The sequence below is a fragment of the Lepeophtheirus salmonis genome, chromosome 10 (genome assembly GCF_016086655.4).
Source record: "Lepeophtheirus salmonis chromosome 10, UVic_Lsal_1.4, whole genome shotgun sequence".
Taxonomy (NCBI): domain Eukaryota; kingdom Metazoa; phylum Arthropoda; class Copepoda; order Siphonostomatoida; family Caligidae; genus Lepeophtheirus; species Lepeophtheirus salmonis.
The window spans coordinates 23,383,384-23,407,413 of NC_052140.2; the positions used below are offsets into that span (position 1 = coordinate 23,383,384).

Genomic DNA, 24,030 nt, shown 5'->3' on the forward strand with positions numbered 1-24,030 from the left:
TTGAAGCATTAAAAGAAAATTACGATATGAGAAGTTGCTTAGGATATTCACATATCAGTTGGCTCATGCCATTGATTTTTTGAGGGTTTTGGGCATGGGACGAGTGTCAGCGAAGTTTGTTCGGGGAACTGTTTAATTTTGATATTTGGTTGTGAGAGATTTTTAGCCAAAAACAAGACCACAATCATGCCTCAGCCATCATATTCGCCGGATTTGTCCCCATGTGACTTTATCTTATTCCTAAAACTGAATAGATCTATGAAAAGGCGGAGATTTGCAACGATTGAGGAGATAAAGACTACTTTGCTGGAAGAGCTCAAGGTTCAATGAGAAGTGGCTTGGGGATTGGAGAAAGCGTTAGCAGCACAAGTGTGATGTATCTCACCTTAAATATTGATGAATAAATAAATATTTTCTCCTAAATAAATACATAGTTCCTCGTACATATTGTTTTTATGTTTATATATGTAAAAGATTCATTTAATGCATGATTCTACATACTTTGATACATCCAAATAAACACATTGTTGCGCTCTGGCAAAATCCTTTTAAATTGCATTTCTTCCATATTAAATAAACGAGTGTTCGGGTCCGTCTGTTGCCAGCCAAACTACGGATACTCCTTATCCTCTATTACACGCACACTCCCTCCTCGACGAGTATATTTTCACTCCGTGTAGTAAACGCGTATGTATGGTATATAGACACAGAAATCCAAAAACAAAAATTAAAAACAGTTTTTCTTGTGTCTTATAGCATAAAACGTCGTCTTCATATTTCTTAATAATATTTTATTTTTGTGATTGTTTTTTTATAGAAGAAAAAAACCACTATTTTTTTTTTATTTTTTGCTTTAAAGGTTTTAATTGACTGCATGGATGGAGTGAGTGAGTACATACTAGTCAAAACTGAGGCCTAGTAGTAGCTCATGTGCATTTGATTTACTTTTCGGAGAGTAAAATTAAAAGTAAGAGCTTGTTTTTTACTAATTACTTAAGTGTATCGTAATTATAGGTGCAGATGATTATAATTTTTTTGAGAGGTGGGAACTAATTTTAGCCGAATATTTGGACATTTTAAAAAAAGGGTTTTGTATTTTAAAATACAATCTATGCCATTCATTTTATAGGAAGGACATTTTGTATATAAAAGTCTTTTTTCGTAGTTTTTTTAAAAAATAAAGTACATTTTGTTTATATACAAAAGACATTTTTTAAATAAAATTTATGTTTTCCGGATTAATTTTTGAAACGAGTCTAAAAAACCTTTCTATAATAATAATTTTTTTTAAATTAATTAACCGAGTATCCAAATTAATTAATTGAACATTGTTAAGTTTGTTTAAATTGAAGGAGAGGCACACGGTTTGATTGTTTTGCTAAAAACCACCTAAACGACTTCGCCCGTCTTCTACACCATTTTTTTGTACTAATTACTTATAACTTACATCCCAGATTTTTGGCCTATAAATATCAAAATCATTTTGGTCCGTCAGTTTGTGCTTGCAACTCTAGAGACTAGGAATAATCCTGCTTAATTTTGTATTCCCATATGAGGAAAATGAATATAAAAGGAGTAATTGGTTTAAAAAAGGGGAAAAAAGACTCAACGTCATTTTTTTCTCAATTCCTTCATAAGGAGAAATAAATACAAACAAGATAATCTCAGTGTATGATTATTATTTTAAGATAGAAAAATGCGGCATTTTTTTTTTTTTTTGCCTTTAAAGTTTGTAATTTATTGCATGGATGGAGTGAATGAGCACATTTGCCTCAATACCTAGGCCTATTAACTCACGTCTATTTGATTTCATTTGCAGAGAGTGAAGTTATCAATAAGAACAATTTTTTTTCTTAATCACTTTTGTGTATCGTAATTATAGGCGTAGATAACTACAATTTTTTAGGGAGGGGGGACAATAATTTTTGCTGGATATTATTACACTTTTTGAATAAGGATTTTTTTATGATAAAATACTTTTTTTGATAGTCATTTTATAAAAATGACATTTTGTATATATATATTACTTTTTTCATAGTTTTTTAATATAAAGTACAATTTAATTTAATTTTTTTTAAAGAATAAATACATTTTTTATTACAGTTTTTTAAATAAAATTTATTTTTTGGGGATTTATTAGCTAAATAGTACATGGGGCAAGTTGGTTAATTCACCTTTAAAATTGATATTACAACTAAAATAACATTAAATATGTGTTGAAATGTGGGAAAAGTTTGCATATTTTTTTCAATATGCAACAAACTACTAAAACCTCAAAATCTCTTCTAACATCTAAGAAATCTGTCATAAAGTGGGCCAACTAACCCCGTACTTCCTTATATTTTGACACCTATGATCATGGGTTTGAAAGCATTAAAGTATTGCTTGATTATGTATTAACTTTCTTTCACGAATGACTATCATTAATTATGGAAAATGATTTTATATACAAATCGATCGAACATTTTTCAAAATACAGAAAGATAAAAAAAAAACAAGATCGATTTTTTTTTAAATTAAGTCTAAATTACATTTGTATTTGAAGACAAATTATAATCATCAGTGTATTTAAACAAATTCTTCTGATTAATCCTTTCGAAAACCCCCACATTGCTAATTAAATTAGCAAAAATATTTCCTCACAATGAAAATATGAGGAATTAATTAACTTTATGTGTTTGAAAAGGGCGATAAAGCAAATAATGGATCTAAACCATGGATGTCCAACCTGTAGCCCGCGGGCTGTATTGCAGCCCGCTTAATATTTAAATGCGGCCCACTAATCAATCTCAGTTCAAGTAATATTTCTTAGCAAAATTGTCACAACATCATCAAAATCCAAAGATAACATTTATTACGTAGAAACGTTGAAAAATAATTGCTAAATAAAGGAGTTTTTGACAAATTATGGTTCTGTGGGGAAAAAAGTGTTAGCGGGTTTTTTAAAGTTCTAAACTACAAACACCCGATACACACAAAAAAATATATAGATTTATGTATGTAATCCTGAGTACCACCCCTGAATAAGACTGCCGGATTGGCCTTTTTTGAAGCAGTTTGTCTTTGAACAATTAGATTAGTCCTAAATTTAAAATAAAAATGTATTTAATAGTTATGTTTTATGAAGAAATTTTTGATCAAAATTAATTTAATAGGTTGTGTGGCTCATTCAAATATTTGAAGTGGCAAGGAGACTCATTATATTAAAAGGTTGGACATCCTTGTTTTAAACTATAGTTAAAGTTCTTGTATATCTCAACTCATCTCACAAACTTTGAATAAACAAAACTTAGAATTGACCAAAATATGTCTATGAAATATTGGAATTCATGTATTCAATATGTAAACATATTGTGCATTTCTCCTCTTTTTTTAGTTTGCGTTCCAGATTGTTTATGGGTTAACTCACCTCCTAATATATTTTGTATTTACTCAGTAACCCAGGGGTTTTCTCTCCTGAGATATTTTTTTTCTGGGATTTTTCGTAAGTTTTACTCATGTGGGAAATTCCAGGGAAATCTAGTATTTAACTACTTCCTAATATTATTTATATTGAGTTAATTCATTAAACTAAGCATTAAACGCTACAAATTGAATAATTACTCAATTTGACGATTTTTATACGATTTATGCTTTGCAAATTGTATTAGTAATTAATTATTCCCGACGAAGCACACATTTTTTTCGAATGAGGTAACTTACCGTTCACACAGCTGTATTGTATATCCATTACTTTTTATTTATTTAATACTCTATGCATACACTAACATACATATTATTGATATATAAAGCGTGTTTGTTACTGGAATAAGGAAAAAAATGACTAAGGATCGACCCAAAATATTCACACGCTGCAACAAAGTTTTTTCCCACCGTCTAAAACCCAAATTATCATAGTTATTACAGCCATACAACAAAAAAATAACCCTTAAGATTTTAGATCGAAGTAGGTTTGGCCTTTGAAACCTTTTGTTAACTGATGTTTTTTTTTATTTAGTATAATGTCGATTCAAAACAATATTTTGAAATGAAATGAATATATAGATGAAAATTTATGATGACAACAATTGATAAAATATTCTACGAAACGTACAGATGTATACATATTGAGTTATCTTTCTTGTAGTCTTTACAATCTAATGTTTGTATCTAATGTTACAGAATCCAGTGAAATGCAAAAATAAATATTGAAACAAACGTTTTTTAGGGCGGTTTTTTTTTCAAATTCGGTAGGACCGGCAAAAAGTATACAACTTCTTTTTAAAATATAAAAAGAAATACTAAGATTTGACAGTGTTTATCTTAGGACTAACTGGATACCCTAATTTAAAAAAATGGGTTTCCCTTTATCCCACTCACACAATTTCCCGTAGAAATGAAAAACCCGAATACCTATTTAGTTCATGTTAAACTTCTATATCTGTTTTGATGATAATCTAATAGCCACACACGAAACTGTGATGGAATACAAAATTGTGTGCGTTTGAATTAAGCAAACATATAAACCGTCGTAGAAAAATTATAACCATCATATGAATTATGTTTGTTTTTGAGAATATTGGAAAGAGATCACTTGTTTGATAGATGACTGAGTCGTTAGTATCATTATCATTCAATTGACCCCACTCCCCAAGATCCAGTTAGATGTAACCCACAGTCCAAGATTTATAAATGATGTATTTTGTAACGGGCTTGGACTGTCAAATGATTTCCTTTATAGCTTAGGATCATTCATTCCAGTGTAGGCATTAAGGATTTCTTGTATTCCTATATACCAAGTGGTCCATCGAAATTGGATAACTTAGTACTTCAATAATTAATAAAGGTTGAAAGATTGAAATAGATTCATTTTTCGATATATTTAAACATAAGCAATAAGTTACATACAAAAAAGAAGACAATTGAATGTGATGTACGAATTTCCATTCGCGCACTCCAAAAGAAAGATAAAGATCTCGGGGTTTCACACCGGCCTGTCCGGAGAGCTATCAAAAAAAGTGGTTGGAAGAGCCTTGTGAGGGTGGAGAGGCCACTGTTGACACCTGCAATGAAAGAAGCCCATCTCCTCCGTTACAAGACTCTCTGGAAATATTTTTGACACTTTCGGCCCCCTACAGTCCTGCTGCCAACCAGCCCGACTTCACTTTTTGGGAGCATTTCGATGGAATGCCGGTAGTGTCCATCATCAAACACTGAGGCCCTCAAAGCCACTTTCAGCCAGCACTGGGACATCATGACAGATGACTACATCCACAGATGGTGACAAGTCTTCCGCCATAGCCTGGAAGCCATCATTGACACTAAGTACGGCTACATTAAGGATTACGAGAGCTGAAACAGACCTCAATGTAGAGTATTAATTTTGTTTAGACTCAATTGTTAATGAATAAATTATATCCTGTTGAATTTTAATATTCAAAGTGGTCAGACTTTAATGGACCACTCGATAGAGTTCAAAGCCCTCACTCAACTCTGGATTTAAAGGATGTGGCTTAGTTGAAGGACACATGACACAGGGATGATGAAGTACAGAGGTTGGGTGCGTTAATTAAAGTTTTAAAAAATGACACAATACCGATTGGTCCATTAAAATCTGAACACTTTGAATTTTAAAACATTGTCTTATATCCGAAGCTATTGTCCTATATCAAAACCTCTGACAATAAAGGCTTCAGTTATAATTCAGTGGATATTCTCAAATACATCTTGGTTTCTATTTCTAATTTTTTTATTAAAATATATATCAATTTGTCATACAGGGATGTATCTCAAATGAGTAAAGACTTTATCTAATAATAAATATATATTTTTTTTTATACATGAGATGAGGTTTTTGGGTCATTACCCCCTGTGAACATCTTGCGTTTTACAAAACTATACATATATATTTTTTTTTTCTTCTTCAACCCCTTATTGTATAATATTCACATATAAGATACGAAATATAATATTAAAAAAATATAAAGGAAATGTGTGCTAGCCACTAGTGATGTGTCACACTTAAAACTCGGTTATTAGAACTCGAGGCTGGTGCCATGTAAAACCCGTGACTTACTCGGAACTGGCCAATTACTGATAGGAATGACGTAATTAGGATTATCGATAGGGTTTTTCTTTGAATGTTGTTTTTTCGTTACTTTCCGACGTACTTCTTATTTTGTTTTCAACTCTCCTGAAATTTCAAATAAATTTTAAGGCCTTTAAAAAAATTGTTTTGTTGTTTTTGTATGCAAAAAAATGATTTAATTTAAATTTTTAGAATGACCTTTTTTAAAAAAGCCAAGCCATTTAATTGCAAAATTTAATAAATTGTATCGATATTTTATTTAATACGAAATTTAAAAAAAAGTTATAATTAGGTTATAATATTTAAAATAACCTTTTAAGAAAAGGCTACGGTGTTATGGCCTTTTTTCATAAATCATGCCCATACTTTTTTTAAATGTTTATAATAATCTTTTTAAAAAAGGCATAGCCTTTTTAATCAATTGGGTACATATTTCATCATTTCAAAACAGAAGTAATATTTCTTTCTTTTTTTTAGAATGGCCTTTTTGTATAAAAGTCAATTTATTCAAAGTAAACGTTAAAAAAGAAAGATCATTCCAATTTTTCTGACTCAAATATGTCATGAACTTTACCTACATTCTAATAAATCATCCAAATTTTAGCGTAATTATAAAAAAATAATGAATAATATTATATCTTAACAAATATTATTCATAATTTAATATAAAACATTTAAGTTAATTTATTGTTCTTCAAAAAAAGATTATCCTTGGAGTTTTTGTCGAGTAAAAAGTGTTCCCCTAGTTACAAATAAAACATAGTGTGCGAGGTAAAATTGTGGACTTGACTTTAAATTAATATGGATTACTTTTGGTTGAATATTTTAAAATACTAGTCTATTAAAAGGAGGGATGATCCCGGTTAATAAACAATAAAAAAGTTAATAGTTGTCAGCATAGAGGCAAAAGGCAAAGGGTGTCCTATTTTCTCCACGCCCATGTGAGTGGTGAGGAGCATCAGGAACGTCGTAAGGTACTCCTGTAGTCGTGTTTGCGAGATTATAAGCATGGTAACTTCAGTTCAGATACATAAAGATACCCTGGCAGTGGTGGATGCCGAAATATTAGAATCATGGAGTATGTGGACACCGCAATCATCCGAAGAACGGACAGGTGCATGAGACAACAGGCTAAGACTCTCAATGGCAGAAATTGAAGTGTGAAGAAGTATATGGATGATTTGAAAAAGTCCTCTTATGTACGACATCATCGGCAACTTTATTCAATAGCTACCATGGGCAACTGGGTAAAAGAGAACAGAAATTGTTGACTTGGTTAAAGCATAATGAATCATTTTGCCCACCTTCCTTTCCAGACTTATTTCCCCTCGACTATACCATTGAGGTGTAGTCAAGAAAATACCCTATGCGTCCCCTCATCGAAATTTGGATGACCTCAAGACCTCCGTATTTACAGCGGATGACAGCCATGTTCGAGGCTTTTATCAAGAAGGGAACTGACGCCTTTAAGCCCGGATTTGAGGCCATTTTAAATATCCAAAGGATATCATTTTGAAAAATAGAACGATATATGTTATAATGTCGAGATCTTTACATTCTTGCAAAAGTTTACCATATCTTTTTCTTTGTGAAAAAATCTACATTTTTACCTCACAGACTGTAATTTTTTCTTCTTTTAAGAAACTAGAAAAAAACTCCAGCTCGAAGATGTATACTCGCAGTACATCACTACTACCCACCAACCACCCAAAAACAAAAAAGGAGTTTTCCTTATGACCTCTTACTCCTTTAGGAGTGGTATTTTTTGAAAGAAGATGGGAAGAATAAAAAAATACAACTCAAAAGCTGTTTGGACGACTCGATATGATTCCTATTAGATATCTATATAGAATTAGTCATGAAAACTATGATTACTTCCTCATTGGTAATTGTGTAACTCTCTCAAGGATCCTTAGTCAGATATTATTTTTTTGATCATATTTTGATCAAAGAAAGTTAATTTAATTATGAGTACGAATTCATGACTTGCAAAATAAGTCTTTCAAAAAAGGAAGACTGTTGATTTATCTCATAACGAAGTGATGTTTTCCGTATTGATAATAGTGTTTGTAAAGACATGATTCTTTGCATATTTTCCATGCATATTTGTAGTGTTGACGTCAGTTCGTAATTATTCGGTCCAGTCTAGTATTAGGAACGGTCCTTAAGATTGTCGGTCCATTGGACTGTTAGTACTCGAACTGATTAAAAAAAAAGTGAGGTGGCTTTATAAGTTTTAATATGGATATGCAGGACTGGACCGAGACTGAATACGAGTCGTCAGTCCTAAACAAGTACAGACAAAACACTAGGTATTAGTAATTTCTCGGCCAAGAAGATTTTTACAGCTGATCAATTCAACAACCACCTGAACGACCGCTGGCTTGCATAAACAAAAGAAGGGGTCCAAGGGGTTTACCACAGCAAATATCCAGCCGGAACAATGTTCTTCAGCGTTGTGGCTTCTGATGAAAAGAAAATGCCTCTGTTCTTTTTCAAGGCTGGGCAGAATATCGACCAGGAGGTCTAATATAAGATGGTTAGGTACACATCTTGCCATGGATGAAGATCAACTATCCAGAGGGTAACTACATACAAACTCAGGACGGTGCCCCCTCTCACACGTCCCCCAAGTGCCAAAAGTTATCCGTAGATAATATGGCTAGATTCTGGTCCACAGAGATATGGCTCCCTTCTTTGATAGATTTGAAGCCACTGGACTTTTCTATATGGGGCACTTTAGAGAGGGAAGCCAAGAGGAACTCCACCCAAATGAGGACTCACTGAAGTCCTCCATAGTTGCTGCATGGGACATCTTATCAGAGGAGTTTATCCTCAACTCCTGCATGGCTTTCAGGCGACGTGTATAGGCTATAATTGATCATGAAGGTGGTCATATTGAGTAAAAAAAGTTTTGCAAAAACCGTATCTACATATTTTGTTACCATTTTTTTTTGGTCTATTATTAAAAATATAAAATTATTCATGCATTTCTAAATCCATCTCTCGAGTCGTCCACGTTTTGCATCCATACCCTGTATACAAATGTGGCAGGTTGTCAACACAAAAACAGGCTAGAAAGATTTTTGTCATATTGGAATATGATCTTTTCCTTTGCCATTATTGTTCATTTCTATAAACAAAACATATATTATGAGGAGTGATGCAAAAATGTGATGTGATCTGTAACCGAAAATCAACATGGTAACCCTGACAATATGAAAAATGTTTTAGAAGAGAGTAAATTAGCTGTCATGAAAAAGGGGTTTGGGAGATTGAAATAAATTAGGAAATAGGCAGGAATTACTCAGGTGTTGATCCTCAATTCTACTCCGAGTCCAACACGGACTTACAAGTATAGCCCTGGAACAGATCACCATAGTATTCCCCTTCTTTTAGAATAGTATTATGTGGCACATTTTAAAGTTCAAATGCCAAGAGTTTTATTATTTATAAATACATAATAAATATGTAATTTTGATGGATCAAAATGAAATGATAACATCAAATATAATTAATAGGTAATTAAAATGTCTTGCACTGTAGAGAGTGCGTTGTTGAAATTTGGAGATTTATAAAGAGAGGAATATTAACGACGAAACTGTGTGTATTGGCCTCTAAAAAAACTAATGAATCATTCGAAAAATGACCTCATAATGAGACAAAAAATCTATTTTGCACAGAACACACACCAATTGATATACGAAACTGCATTAAGGCAAGCAAGGAAGCTTATTTACCACGTCAAGAAGCCATTAATGACCGTATTACTAATGAGATCAAGCCTGCACCCTTATGACTACCAAGCAACAAGCATCGGTTATGAGTTTGGAATTTGTTACATCCAATGTCACTCATCTGGTTCCACACTACTGAATACGTTGACATGTTGAGGTCTAAGATGATTCCCTGGATCAGGGACTGGATCCGGACGGGAATGTTGTACTTTAACAAGATAGTGCACTGGGATACACAGCTGAGATTAAACTATCCTTTTTAGAGACGAACATTCATTTCTGGCCAAAAACAATGTGGTTTATATTCTTATCAGGTCGGAACCCGCTTGATTTTCCTCGAGTACCCCAATTATATTAACACTCCCACTAAGAGCTTAGGGTGGTTCATAGAGGTCATTATTTAAGTCGATAGAGCTTACATTGAAGATTAGAAATGGCAACACATCTGCCAAAATCTGTAGAAAGTTTACTTATTGAAGCTCCCATAGTTTCATAAATAAAAATTCTTAAAATTCCAGATTTAAAGTGTTTAGTTTCCAATTACACATCCAGTAAAGGTAATAAAAAGTAATCAGACGTAGAATTTGCTACTTGTACAATCACCTTATACAAGTTACAACTTGTTCATAAATCACAACTTCGACACAACCATCAGCTATTATTTTTTGTATTTAAACATGCATAAAAGACATATTGTGATCATAATAAAAAGAAATGATAATTACAATTACGTTCATGTCTATTTTAGCTTATATATTGTATATACCAAGAAGATTCTTTGATAGATAATTACTGAAATAATTATTATGTTCAAATATATGGCGGATATATTTTTGATTCTTCATTTGTCATAAAAAGAGTAGTATTGGATCCGAGTATTGTTCGAACTTATAAAAAACTAAACTTTACTTAAGTAGACAAGTTTCTGAAAAATATTCAAATAAAAGGTCTTAAAACATGTTATTTATTTCAATTTTACCGCACAAAAGCCATATTTTATTATGTATTTGACCAAAAATGTATTAAAAATATGTTAGTACATTGTTTTACAATCATATTTCCATATTGTAGAAAATATAATCCCTATTACAATGGAAAGAATACGATATTTATATGAAAAAATCATACTTTTCTCATCCCTAGTCCATCAAAAATAAAAAATTCTACAAATCCAGCCATTTTTAAGGATTTTCAGAACATATGACTATAATATAACTGTTTATAATTAGCGTAATCTAGTATTTTTATGCAGATGTTAAGGTTTTTTTTTATTCATAGAACCATTTGATGGAGTTTTATTAAGGGTTAATGGAAATTTGTCCATTCTATGTAATACAAATATACGCTTTGAGCGGGGAGCTCAATGGACGTTTCCTTCAATTATGATGCAATTTATGATTTGAGGAAAAATGGTATAAAAACTTGTCCTTAGCTACGGCGCAAGGATAACAAATGAAAGGCTAATGATTGCATCTAACGACCACTTCGCTGAAAAAATAATAATTACATTTGATAATGATTTATGCTGTACAATACCATGTAATTATATTTATTCTAATAGATAAAATGTTTTATTATTTGCCACAAATTGCAATCATAGAGTGTTCATTCATTACTAATTAATTGATTGATTTCATTAGAAGGATACTTCAACAGTTTGGCTCGAATAGCTATTAGACCCTTCTAACAAAAATCATGAATATATCCGAATAAATCACGATGCTAACTCACTAACAAACAATATAAAGTGTATTTTGTTGTGTCAGCTGTCGATGTTTAGGTTTCTTGTGTGAGTAATTTTAGTATTGCTTTTTACAAATAAAAATAATTAATTAACCATTTCTTCCTGGTTATTGATAGAAAATGTGGTTCGAACTCTCATGAAATGAAGTCAAAATCTACCTTATAGGTGTAAAACTACCAGAGGCCTGTGAAAAAGGAATCCTGGTCACGAAACCCTTATACATATTATATAAATATTTTACTAGGAAAACTTCCCTCGGGAAAATTACCCGTGGAAGATTGTCATGGAAGAAAATTGCTAGTTAGGAAAATTGCCCATGAGAAAATTAGTCGCATTTTGTTCAAACTTCATGATGAATAATAACACATTATAAATTAGCTTAATATTACATATTTATGACAAATATCCAACGCATATTTGTTTGTAATAATGTTACATTTCTAACCATATTTAAAGAGGCCCTAAGCTATTTATTCGCATCTCAATGGCAATTTTCTCCAGGGCAGCTTTCGACACACGGAAAATATGATATACACATCATTGGTTAGTAAGGATATATTCATAAATAGAACAAGTTGGCTGTACTCAACTGTGAGTTAAATATATCATAAAACCAATTAAAATATTTTTAAAAGAATTTGTTTGGTTAAAAATATGAGTATAAAATATATATATATATGTTATTGATAGATAAGCTGTGTACAATTTGTAACTTATACAAGCTAATTGTACAGAGTACAAGTTGTAATTTGGACGTCTCATAGTATATAATTATGTTATAAATAACACCAGTCATTTTAATTACCAACTATACGTTGTTGAATGAGGATATCATACCATTTTGGCCAAATAAAATTACTTATGTATCATATAGAAACAACATGGACAAGGTTGATCCAACCAAGGACCCTTTGGACGATTAATTATTTGTTCACAGAACTCTTTGCAATCAGGAGTTTTCATATATTTTCATGTCAAAAATAACTTACAATCAGTATATGTACCTCAAGGTAGGGCTGGAAGCTGAGATGTAGAAAATCTTCCTCCACTCATTATCCAAGGGAGTACTAAAGATCGGCAATGTTGCTGTGGCTGACTTGGCAGGCTTTGGATGCTACTTACCACAAGTGGCTGCCGTACAGCAGGTTGAGGTTTGGTCACTGTGGTCAAAAATATGTTAAACCAATTAAAAAAGGTGGTCATTTATTAATGATGATTTTTTTTGAAAATATGATTTAGAGTCAAGAAAAGTATCTCCTCAAACCTATTTGACTTCCTTCCAGCAGCCTTTACCACCCTTGATACGGTAGATTGGTCAAAAGACTTCTTTTTTGCAAATTCGCCCATGGGCATAGCCATGTTATTGTCAAGAGATTGTTTGGCAGATTCAGAGGTTATATTGACTGGCAAACCGCTTCAAGGGCGACCATTGAGGCTAATACCATTTTCGAGGAACTTTATACGTGGTAGAGGTTGTTGCCCTTGACCCCAACTGCATGACGATTTATTGGGTGTCAGAATTGGCGCGAATCAAAGCTGCAATCCACAAACTTTTTATTTCCATCTGTGTCCTGCGTGTTTGAAAAGATGGCTATTTATTAAATATATTTCTTTGCAATATCGTTTTGAAATATGACAACTGCAGCTATTTATTAATGTGGCCAACTTTACGATTGGCATTTTCTAGACCCTCTCGAAGATACAGTTAAATAGATGGCGTAAGACTTTTTCACTCATCGGGTAAAGATATTTCAGTAGTGGATAAACACCCCAAAAAGTAATGAAGAGTTCAAATGCTTAGGGGCTCGGTCTTTTGGGATGTGCGTGGCATTATACTCATAGACTACCTTGAAAAGAAGAATATTATCAACAGTTAAATAGCTTTATAAAATCGGTAGGAACGACGAAATCTCATTTGAAGAAGAAAAAGAGTGCTGTTTCACCAGGATGAAGCACTGGCTTACGAATATACCAAAACAATTGCAAAACTAAATTAATTGAACTTCGAATTACTACCGCATCCACCTTATTCTCAAGATTTGACTCCCAGGGACTATTGGCTCTTTGATTCATAAAAAGTGCTAGCCAGTTATAAATTTTTCCCTCAAATGTAGAGGTTATTGCTGAAACTGAGTACTATTTTGAGACAAAATATAAAGTCTTTTTTAAAAAAGGCAATGAAATGTTGAAGTGATGCTGGAATGATTATTTTCCTCTTGATGAATAGAGCCAATTTTGAACGAAAAAAAAAAGATTTTTCCATTGTTATGTCCAGGACTTTACAGCCCATGTGTTTTTTTAAATGTTTTAAAAATACATACGTCTAAATTTGTAATTGACGTATCCATCTTGTCCTTATTACATCTCCATTGCGGAAGTAATTGAAACAGTAAAGATACTTTTTTATATAAGTATGAAAAAATTTGTCTAGATAAGAAATCCATCTTTTTTTTTTTTTTCATAAATAGCCAAATCTAAATTCAATTTTGAACGAAAAAACGTGTATTCTTTGTTTACCCCGGCACTTTTCAGCCTGTGTGCTATAATATGCAAAATTGCTTGATAAAACTGTCGATCATTTGTAAAAAAATACAAATGTAATCCATACTCCCTTTTCAGACAAATTCCCCCAGCTTGATTTTGTGTCGAGAGGGCACAAATACTTAATAAAAGAAACATTGAAATCATTTGGCTATGTCAACATAAATATGTACATATACCAATTATTATTATAATAATATTCTTGGCGTATGTCGATAACTTTGACCCTCAGTATGCCTATATTTAAATACATTTATTATCCTTCCAAAAATTGTTAACTCATCATATCCATAATTTTTAATTAATGAACAATTCAAGGTTTAAAGCCCCATATCTCAATCTTCATAAAAAAGGCATAACAAACGTTCAGTGATAATCATTATTATCCTTCTTTGTTTGAAGAAGTTAAATAGATACATGCTTACATATGTTAATATGTACATACAAAAAGTCATATTTTCTCAAGTCAATGCTTTGTCACCTCAAGTATTTACGGGGTTGGCCAGTAAAACTCTCTAGATTAATGTTCATTTTCTCATTAATATAGGAAAGTTTAGTGCTATTTTTTTTTTACACTTTGGTTCAAGCATCCTTTGTACATAAAAAACTACCATACTAAACATCTTTGTCATCTCGTCATCCTGAGTAAGCAAAAAGTCTACCTAAGAGCTCCTGGATGCTGAAGTTTAGGTGGCGGGGATCATGGGCATTGTGAAGTACTCCCGGAGCCTGGTTTTCAAGGTAATCAAGATGAAGAATGATGGAGAAAATCTCTCCAGGAGAGCAGGAAGTGGAGGCATATTCTAAAGAGGGATCTGAGGATCCTGTCCAGCTTGAAGAAGAACATCACGAAGGACTCCATCAAATCTATGAATCCCTAGGCAATTACTTATCCGTGGCTGCTAGGACCATCAGGAGGGATATGAAGGGCAATTTGGAATTTTCTTCATACACAAAGACCTCACATCAACATCTGACAGAAGTCATGAACGCCAAGAGCCTGGATAGGTAAATAAGTAAAGAGATGTAGCCCCTTAATCGCCAGATTTGAACCCACTGGACTTTACTGTGGGGGACACTTTGAAGAGGGAAACCAACAAAACTCAACACCCAAATGTGGAATCACTTAAGGCTGACATAGTGGCTGTATGGGACATCTTTTCGAGTAAGTTTGTCTTCAACTCCTGCAAGGCCTTTCCAGCGTCGTGTAAAAGCTGTGATTGATGCTAAAGGTGCCGATATTGAGTGACCAAGTTTGCAAAAGCCTTGTTTAGAAGTTTTTTTTATTTTTGAAAATATAAAAAAAATATTGAAGTATTTCTAAAGAGCATCTGGTGTCCATGTTTTGTTTCTTAACCCCCTATATGTATTTTTCTCTCTTCATAATTGCCTCTATAAAAATATGACAATCATTGTTAGAATGACGTTCATAATCATAAATGTAAAATTATTTTAACCAATTGTCATTTACTTAATAGGATAAGTTACATTCGAAAGAGTATTTAAGGTTTGTTTTTAAAGTTTTATAAAGCTATCTTGAATTCTTTAGAAGTAAATATCTTAAATACAAAGTAAAATTTATTACACTCCTACGTATAAAAGACGGAACGTAACACTAATGATTTATTTGGGAGCATACAAGTATAATTGTGGATCAAAAACAAAGTAACTCCCTCCTTAATATGTGCCTTCATAAACACAAAAGCAAGCTAGAATGATGTTTCATTGCAGTAAATTGCACTTAATTTAGTTATAATTGATCGTCCCAATAAAAGAAGAATAAATTGACATATTTTTATTGGCTATATCGGGGCCAATATAAGTTTCTAAAATAAAATAAAGGTACTAAAGTGTAGTTCAACTTCTTGAGCATCTTAACTCATCCCAGAAAATTTGAATACAAAGCTTAAAACTGCCTCAAATATGTTTATAAAATAGTAGGTGGTATGTACGTGTACATACGTAATGTTATAAAGTAAAAAATTATATTGGGGTTTCCTCCTTTTTTCTAGATTTTTCTTCAAGATTGTTTTAATGTTGACATATCACATTTGTCCTTGTTAGATACAGAGGAAGATTTGATTTAATTTCCTTCCACTCAGGACTGCTTGCAAATAGTCTAATGAAACATAATGAAAGCTAAACTGATATCCTCCAAAACATTGTTCAAGTTGTCAGGGTGATCACGTTCATTATTTGTTTCTTTTTTTTAAATATAGAAAGTCCTTAGAATTTAGAAATCTACATATAGCTATTTCAAAATTTTAAATCTAGTTTATGGATATCTATTTTTAAAACACTAAACAAAAAACGACTAATGAAAATGAAAAATAATATTATTTGAAAGGTTTAATTTATGGTACTTGAATTGAGTAAGATAGAACAATTGAACGTGTTCAGTAGAACTTGATGTTACATTCACTAAGCTTTATTATATGTATATCAGAGCCTAATATGTAATATGTCTTCACGAAATACCATTATATATATTTTAATTTACATATTTTAGACTGATACATTACTCAGGAGGAGATATTTTTCTCCAATTATTCGACTTTTATTGTCCTTATTCGATTCAAAGGTAAAATTAATGTTGCAGTTTAGCCATTTTGAAGGTATTTCAAGTACTTCTTAATAACTTTTAAAGTTTAAAAAAAAGACTTAATTACTTATTATTATGAAAATACATGTTGAAAACACACTGTCCGCTCTGTAGTTAATCTGAAGCTCACTACTTTCCTCTCCACCAGATCCAACAGTTATTATTTTAATACACAAATTATTGAATCCATCGTAGGATCATATGTGAATTAGAAGACAAGTTTATTAATTGAAACCCAAAGAACATGCTATGGTCAATGTGTCCCCCCTCAGAATTGATGGTGAGGTCCAAACGGTGGTGGAAACTGCTAAAGAGCCTCTGAATGTACTAGACGCTTGTGGATGCCCAGGCTTGGGTTTAAGGATGTCTTCAGGGCACGGGTGCTGTTGTGGCGTCTCCTGGACAATGTTGATGGGGAATTGTTCATCTTCCTTCCATGTCAGTAATTGAAGGATTCGGCTTATTCTTTAAGAATTTCCAGTTGAATTGCCAGTCCTTAAAGAAAGTAAAATCTATCCCTCATGACGTCATTGAGAGTGTGTTTCCTTTTTTTCATTGATGGTTAACGTGACTCGATCAATTTGACTAGACAAACTAGAATAAAGCTCCACAACGAAGCTAATTATAGATACTGAGTAGTAGATTAAAATCTGAACACTTTCAATTTTGAACTTCAACAAGATATCATTTATTAATAAACATTAGCGTTTCACCAAAATTAATACTATAAATAGATGTGTGTCTGAGCTCTCTTAATCAATAATGCAACAGCCCTCGCCAATAATGATGGTTTCCAGGCAGCGGTGGAAGACCTGGTATACGCTGCGGATGTATTCATCTCTCATGGCATCCCAGTGATGACTGAAAGTGGCATTGAGGGCCTCGGTGTTTGGATGAAGGACAATGCAGGCCTTTTCCTCAATATGCACAGAAAACGTGTAGTCCAGGTTCATCAAGGTTGTAGGGGGCCAAAAATATCAAAAAGAGCTCAGAAGAACTTAAAAGATTCATTCAAAAGAGTATTTTAACAAAAGAGATGCGGTTCTTTAATAACTGGTGTCAAAAGTGGCCTATCTATCTTCACAAGGCTTCTAACTTTCATTTTTTGGACAGTTGGATGTAAAACTCCGAGGTCTCTAGCATGGTACCTCATAGAGTTGAGGAGATTGTCCTGAGATTCATACTGTAATTCCACCGGGTCCCGTTCCCCCTTATTACCAGAGCCCTTCTTCCTCTCCAACGTTTCGAACTTGCTGACGGCGTAGACAGTGGTCCTGTGGAAGCCTAGCGTCAAGGAATAAACGAATGGAAATTGGGGGATCACGTTTAAGTGTCATTTTATTGACTTGTACGTACACAAAAAAGGTTCAGATTAGTTTTGTGTAGTAACTAATTGTTTATGCTTTAATATATCGGAATATGAATCAAATTCAATCACTCAACCTTCATTAATTATTTAATTAGTTAGCCTTCAGATTTCAATGGACCGCCCACTATCGGAACTTTAGAAATCTAAACTATCAATCCTTAAATACATATGTTTTAAAAGCATACAACATAACAATGAAACCACCGGTATCTCACTATATAGTAGCAAAATGTTTGCTGATATAATTAAAATACAGCTGTTTTAAATTATAAAAAGGATTATTCGCCCGTGCGATGGTGGAATGATTCTACACTAGACTAGTAGTTCATTATAGTCTGACAGTAATAACCCCTTTCAACACGCAAATTACCAAATTATAATATGTAATTGAGCATTGTCTTTTTTATTTTGGTCTGTGGTTTTTCATTTTATGAGGATTTATTAAACATGTTACAGACAATTATAGTCAATGTTGTACATATATAATACAGTTAAGTATCATTCAGAGTATTTCCACGAATAAAAGTCATCAAAACAACAGCATGAATTCATATTTCATATAGTGTGTACTTACGACTATGTACTCTATTCACGAATTGTTAATTCAAGACACCTCCCGTTAGTGAGGACTAACGTGATAAGTCAAGCTTGACATGAGTACAATAATTGAATTATATAAATGTAGAATAAATTCTGCAAATTCATTTAAGGGTAGAGTTTCCTCACCCGTCATAAGTTCTCTTTCTAACCCGAAATCAGAGGTAGGAACAGTGGAAAGTTTCAACTCTTTTGGGATACTCGAACATTTGTACTTTATAATCTAAAAAGTATATGAAATATGTATTTTTTTAAATTAATCAGTTATCGAATTAATTGCATGACAATGTAAAATGTTTGAGTACCGCTGATTTATAATCTGTATATATATAAATATGTATATACAATAGAGTTTGAGTGGGTGTGTGTGTGTCGGGGGTACCAATTTTTGGGAAGGTAATATAAAGGGCCCTTATGCTATAACCGAAACACAAAAAACGTTTTTTTCAGCTCAAGGAGACTAGATAGGGAGCTAAGTAAATTATCAAAAAGTGATTGGCGTCTTAAAATACAACTATATAAATGAGTACATTTTCTAAATTTATTCAAAATCAAAGAAGTTATGTGCAAAAACTGAAATTTAGTTTTTTCAGGTGCAAAAAAATCAACTTCCAATAAAATATTAGATTCGTAAATAAAATAAAGTTTGTGGAAATTTGTCGGGAGATTTGTTTGCATACAAATTCGACACATAAAAATTGATTTTTAACTGGAATATCTGTCATTTTCTGATTAAATTTTCATTTTATATCCTTTATGTCTCTTTCTTTTTTTTTTTTTTCATCGTCAATTTTCAATTTTTAAGAAGAAATGCCAAAAAACAATGCATTTTGTACATAAAATCTTAGACTTAAACAGTACAATATTATATTTTCAATATCTAAAAACATTTTATTATATAACTTTTGCAATATTTCTAAAAATAAATCTGTTATCGCGGGTTCTTTTTTCAAAAACATTATTCTCCATAACTTTTTTTTGTAAGTACGGTAAAAATATTCGTGGGTTTCTGCTTTTTATTACAATACCAATAAATGCTATATTTTTTTTTTTTTTGCAAAATTAAGACATAAAAGTGTTTTGTAAATTTCTCCACAAATTTCAATTTAGCAATTTTTCGACAACAATAAAAAATGGACTTCCCATCTAGACAACTTAATTGATGGATATATGTTAGTATGTTATTTGAAGTTTATAACACAATATATATATATATATTTAAATTCTTAATACTACTACTAAGGTTACAAGAACCAATGGTGTTCCTCCCCCCCGTCCCCCCACATTGTGATTAGTATATTTAGTATAAAATACAGTCAATTTCCCACTCCATCGTTATTATCATATCAAGAGAATTAGAATTATAAGGGTTTTTTTCGGCAACAACGTAACATATTCCTATTATAAATATTAGTATAATCGAATAATTCTATATAGAGAATCATTTTCTGTGGTAAGTTACTCACCAAAGTTTCAGCCATTTTGGACGCGCAATTGCTATATATATCAGTCGTTTGAGTAAGTGGATGTGAATTTTTTTTTTTTTTTTTTTTTAACATAATCCCCTTGTATGTCTATACACTTCTCCAAGCGAGTATCCCACCTCTGTAACTTTGCAGAGAGAAGTCTGTAGAGTAACAAGGACACTATCTTGAAAAATAACATAAAATTAGCATTATTTTCATTAAAAAAAACTCAAATCAACTCACTCAAACGACCTTTACATATGAACTGCGCGTTCAAAATGGCTAGCATGACTCTAAATTAAAAGACCAATTATTTTTATGGAATCAAGAAAATATAACTCAAACCCCATTCGTGATGTGTTTAACTATATTTTTTATTAAAAATGTCCTCCTTCACAAGGAATAACATTTTTGACACTCTGGCAAAATAATTGTCAGGTCTTGGAGATAAAAGCCGTGTCCAAGGCGTAATACACTGTCACGATGACAGGGTATCCAAATTCGAATGAAAAATGTGGCATACATTCTTCTCACAAACGCACTAAACTGCAAATTTTAGGAAATTGAGATCAAGGCTGGAGGTAGGCCACATGAGGCCAGAAGTCAGCCATATTATTGCTGCGTAAGTTTGAGTTCTTCTTTGCTTTATGGAACTGTAATAGTCTTCTTGATGCTGTAGGCCAGAGGTTGGCAACCCCCTGCCCGAGAGCCATATTGTCAGTGAGTGAATTTTGAGCGGCCCGCCATCTTATCCTAGACAATCTTCTAAATATAGGCAAACTAATCCTCCAAAATGAATGTTATTTACGTTAAATGACACTATGAAACTTCACATAACCACTATAAAAGTTTGACTCTTGTTATTGATAAATATTTCACCTGATGTAGAAAAAATATCACAAAATAAGTAGAAACAAGTGCCTCATTAAATAATTAATATTTTTCCTCATTTTTCTCTGTTTTAGTGAAATATAGATTTTTCCTATAAATTGTGTTTATATTTTATTTCTTTATTAAAAAAAATTTGTAAAAAATAAAGGTACTATTGAAAATAAAATAATTTTTTTCTCTCTAAACGCCCAGAAAAAATCAATTATAAATTCAATGACATAGTTTTCCACCATGACTCAGGAGTGGTAGCTTTTTGGCCCTCTGTCAAGACACTACATAGCTGTTTGGTCCCTATTCTGTAAGAAGTTGCCGACCCCTGCTGTAATCAGTCCAAATGAAGACTTCTACGGTTTTTGTAGCCTTCTTTTCACCGACACCGGCAAAGAAAGTTTTTGTATTTCCTCTGACAATTACACACTCAGAAATATGGGACATAAATTAATCTTGTTTATTTTTGTTTCTGCCGTTATTTGGTATTGTAACGAAACCTCGTAATTAAAAATAACGGGGTTCTTATTCTATATATATATATAAAATTGGCCAATATATATTTTCGATTAATTAATTAATTGAATCGACTTTACAAAAGTAAATATGAATTATATTTGAAATTTTTCGTTCCATGTAAAAGACATGAACACTATAATTAAACATTTTTGTTTAAATATAATACCTCATCGACGGAAGTTTTGAAGGAAATCAACAAATATACATATATTTACAAAATAAACAAGGCCTTTTAGTAATTATGTTTTTACACCTAATTAGTCACACATTAAAGCATTTATGTTTACTTTACACAACCTATAATTAAATGTTGGTTCTTTTTTACAAAATTATATTGTGGCATACCTATATACAGGGTTGTCCAAAAGTCTTAAGTCTCCATATTTTTGGACGTAATATTTATTCACCAAAACTTACAATCTACGACTTGATTGGCTGTAAAACGCTCTGAGTGAATCCACCTCTTCTGGTATTAAAAGTTGGGGTTTCACACTTAAATTTTATCAGACGATATGTATTGTCTAAGAATATTAGTTCAAAATTAATATAATGTCAGTAAATTACCCCTACATATATTCTGGATTATGTAGCACTCAATAAGCCTCAGCTCCGTGAAATATTATAATCGTATCGTCCATTGAAATCTGAACACATACTAATTTAATAATCTATTAAGGTTGAGTGATTTAAATTCATTTAAATTTTGATATATTAGAGTATAAAATATTAGAAAAGTGACCTGATCTCTCTATCTGACGTACAAGATGAGAAAATGACCGATGAACGTGATAAACGAATTTCCATTCGCTCGATCCAAGCAGTTGGGTATCCAGGACCACCGTCTACTCTGTCCGAAAGTCCGAAACGTTGGAAAGGAAGAAGGGCTCCGTCCAAAAGGTCAAACAGAGAAGTTAAAGAGAATAGCCAAGGCCAAACACCTCAAGTTCATGAGGGCCCATACAAGAGATCTGGGGGTTTCACATCAGACGGTCCAGAGAACTATCAAAAAGTGGGTGGAAAGATCCTTGTTAGGATGGAGAGGCAAATATTGACAGCAACAATGAAAGAAACCCATCTCCTTGTTGAAAGACTCATTTAAATGAGTCTTTTGAACTCTTTTGATACTTTTGTCCCCCTATTGCCCTGATCTAACCCCTCTTGACTACACCTTTTGGGAGCGTGTCGAGTGGGAGGCCTGCATTGTCCTTCGTTCAGCAGCAGGTGCTTTGCCATCCGCCGGCCCCTCGAAGCCATCATTGCCGCTAAGGGCGGCTAAATTAATTATTAATAGAGCTAAGAACACACATCATTGTAATTGGGAGAACGTTCGGACTGTAAAATGTACAGAAAAACAGTTAACTGATAACAAATATGGCCAAGGAGGGCGGTTTGTCAAGAACTTTGATGATTTGAATCATTTCAAAGAACTGAGGGGTATAATTTCCCTCATCTTTTGTGACACATCTTAACAAAAAAGAATCTTGAAGAAAAGAAAAAATTGCCTGCAGAAAAATTGTCATCTACAATTCTATTAATGCATTAATTACAATAATCCTTGTTGATGGAAATAAAAGATAATAATTCGTTGAAGAATACGTCTAAAAATCATTCCAGCTTGCTTTTATGTTGACTTTGTTACAAACGCATTGACTGAAAATGATACAAATGTAATTGAATGAAAGAAAAGAAAACATGGATAATAAATATGGTGTGCTATTTAAAGACGATCAACACAATACTACTCCATGAATCCCCTGTGAAACGGAAATGAGCCATAACGGTGATTTTATTTTTTATAATATACTGAAATACGTTTTACAGTTTTGTTTTGTTTTAATTGACGACGCAGTGTTTGTAATGATTTTATTTATATTAATACTACATAGGTAATATGTAAATACCCATCGAAAAAGGATTGATCAACGAAAGGAAAAGGATACTTAAATAGTACATTGATAGGGTGGTCCGTAAATATATGTTTGACTGCACTATTCTGACAAAAAATACCTTTTCATGAAAATCATTAGCCTTTTGAGTATCTTAAAGAAAAGAAACCGGAAATCATGATTTATGGAAAAAGTTTGGGAGACTTCAGCAGTTTAGCTGCCATGACGTTTCAGTAGATCAGCTACAAGCAGCTGTGAAGAGGAGGAGAAGGAAATAAACTAGGCCACTGAAAAGAATTACTTCTCTGTAGAATTTTGAAACATTTTAAGCTTTTTTAGGGAAATCAAGGATGATAATTTCCACAGATAGCACAAAATCTATTAGATATTTCAAAATATATAGTCAGAAGACGATGCCAGAATAAAGATTGTTATTAAAAACATATATTTGGAAATATAAAACTGTTAAATAGAGTTTACTTTTTAGTATTCCAAACTTATCAAAACTCTTCATCGTTGATATTAATCTCTTGATCAACAGTTTCATCCCTTGAGCCTTTTTATTCGTTCTTACTACAAAGAGCGTCTGTTTTTTTATCTAGCCCTTTACTTTTCATTTTTCT

At 32.4% G+C, this 24,030-nt stretch overlaps 1 protein-coding gene across 1 annotated transcript in view; it reads left to right on the plus strand.

Annotated features, from left to right (window-relative positions):
• The first annotated feature begins 669 nt into the window (after positions 1-669).
• Positions 670-24,030, plus strand: part of LOC121125241 (uncharacterized) — a 35,920-nt gene continuing 12,559 nt past the window's right edge. The window contains exon 1 of the mRNA XM_040720394.2: positions 670-967. The gene's annotated coding sequence lies outside the window, so the exon portion shown is untranslated. The remainder of the gene's footprint in view (positions 968-24,030) is intronic.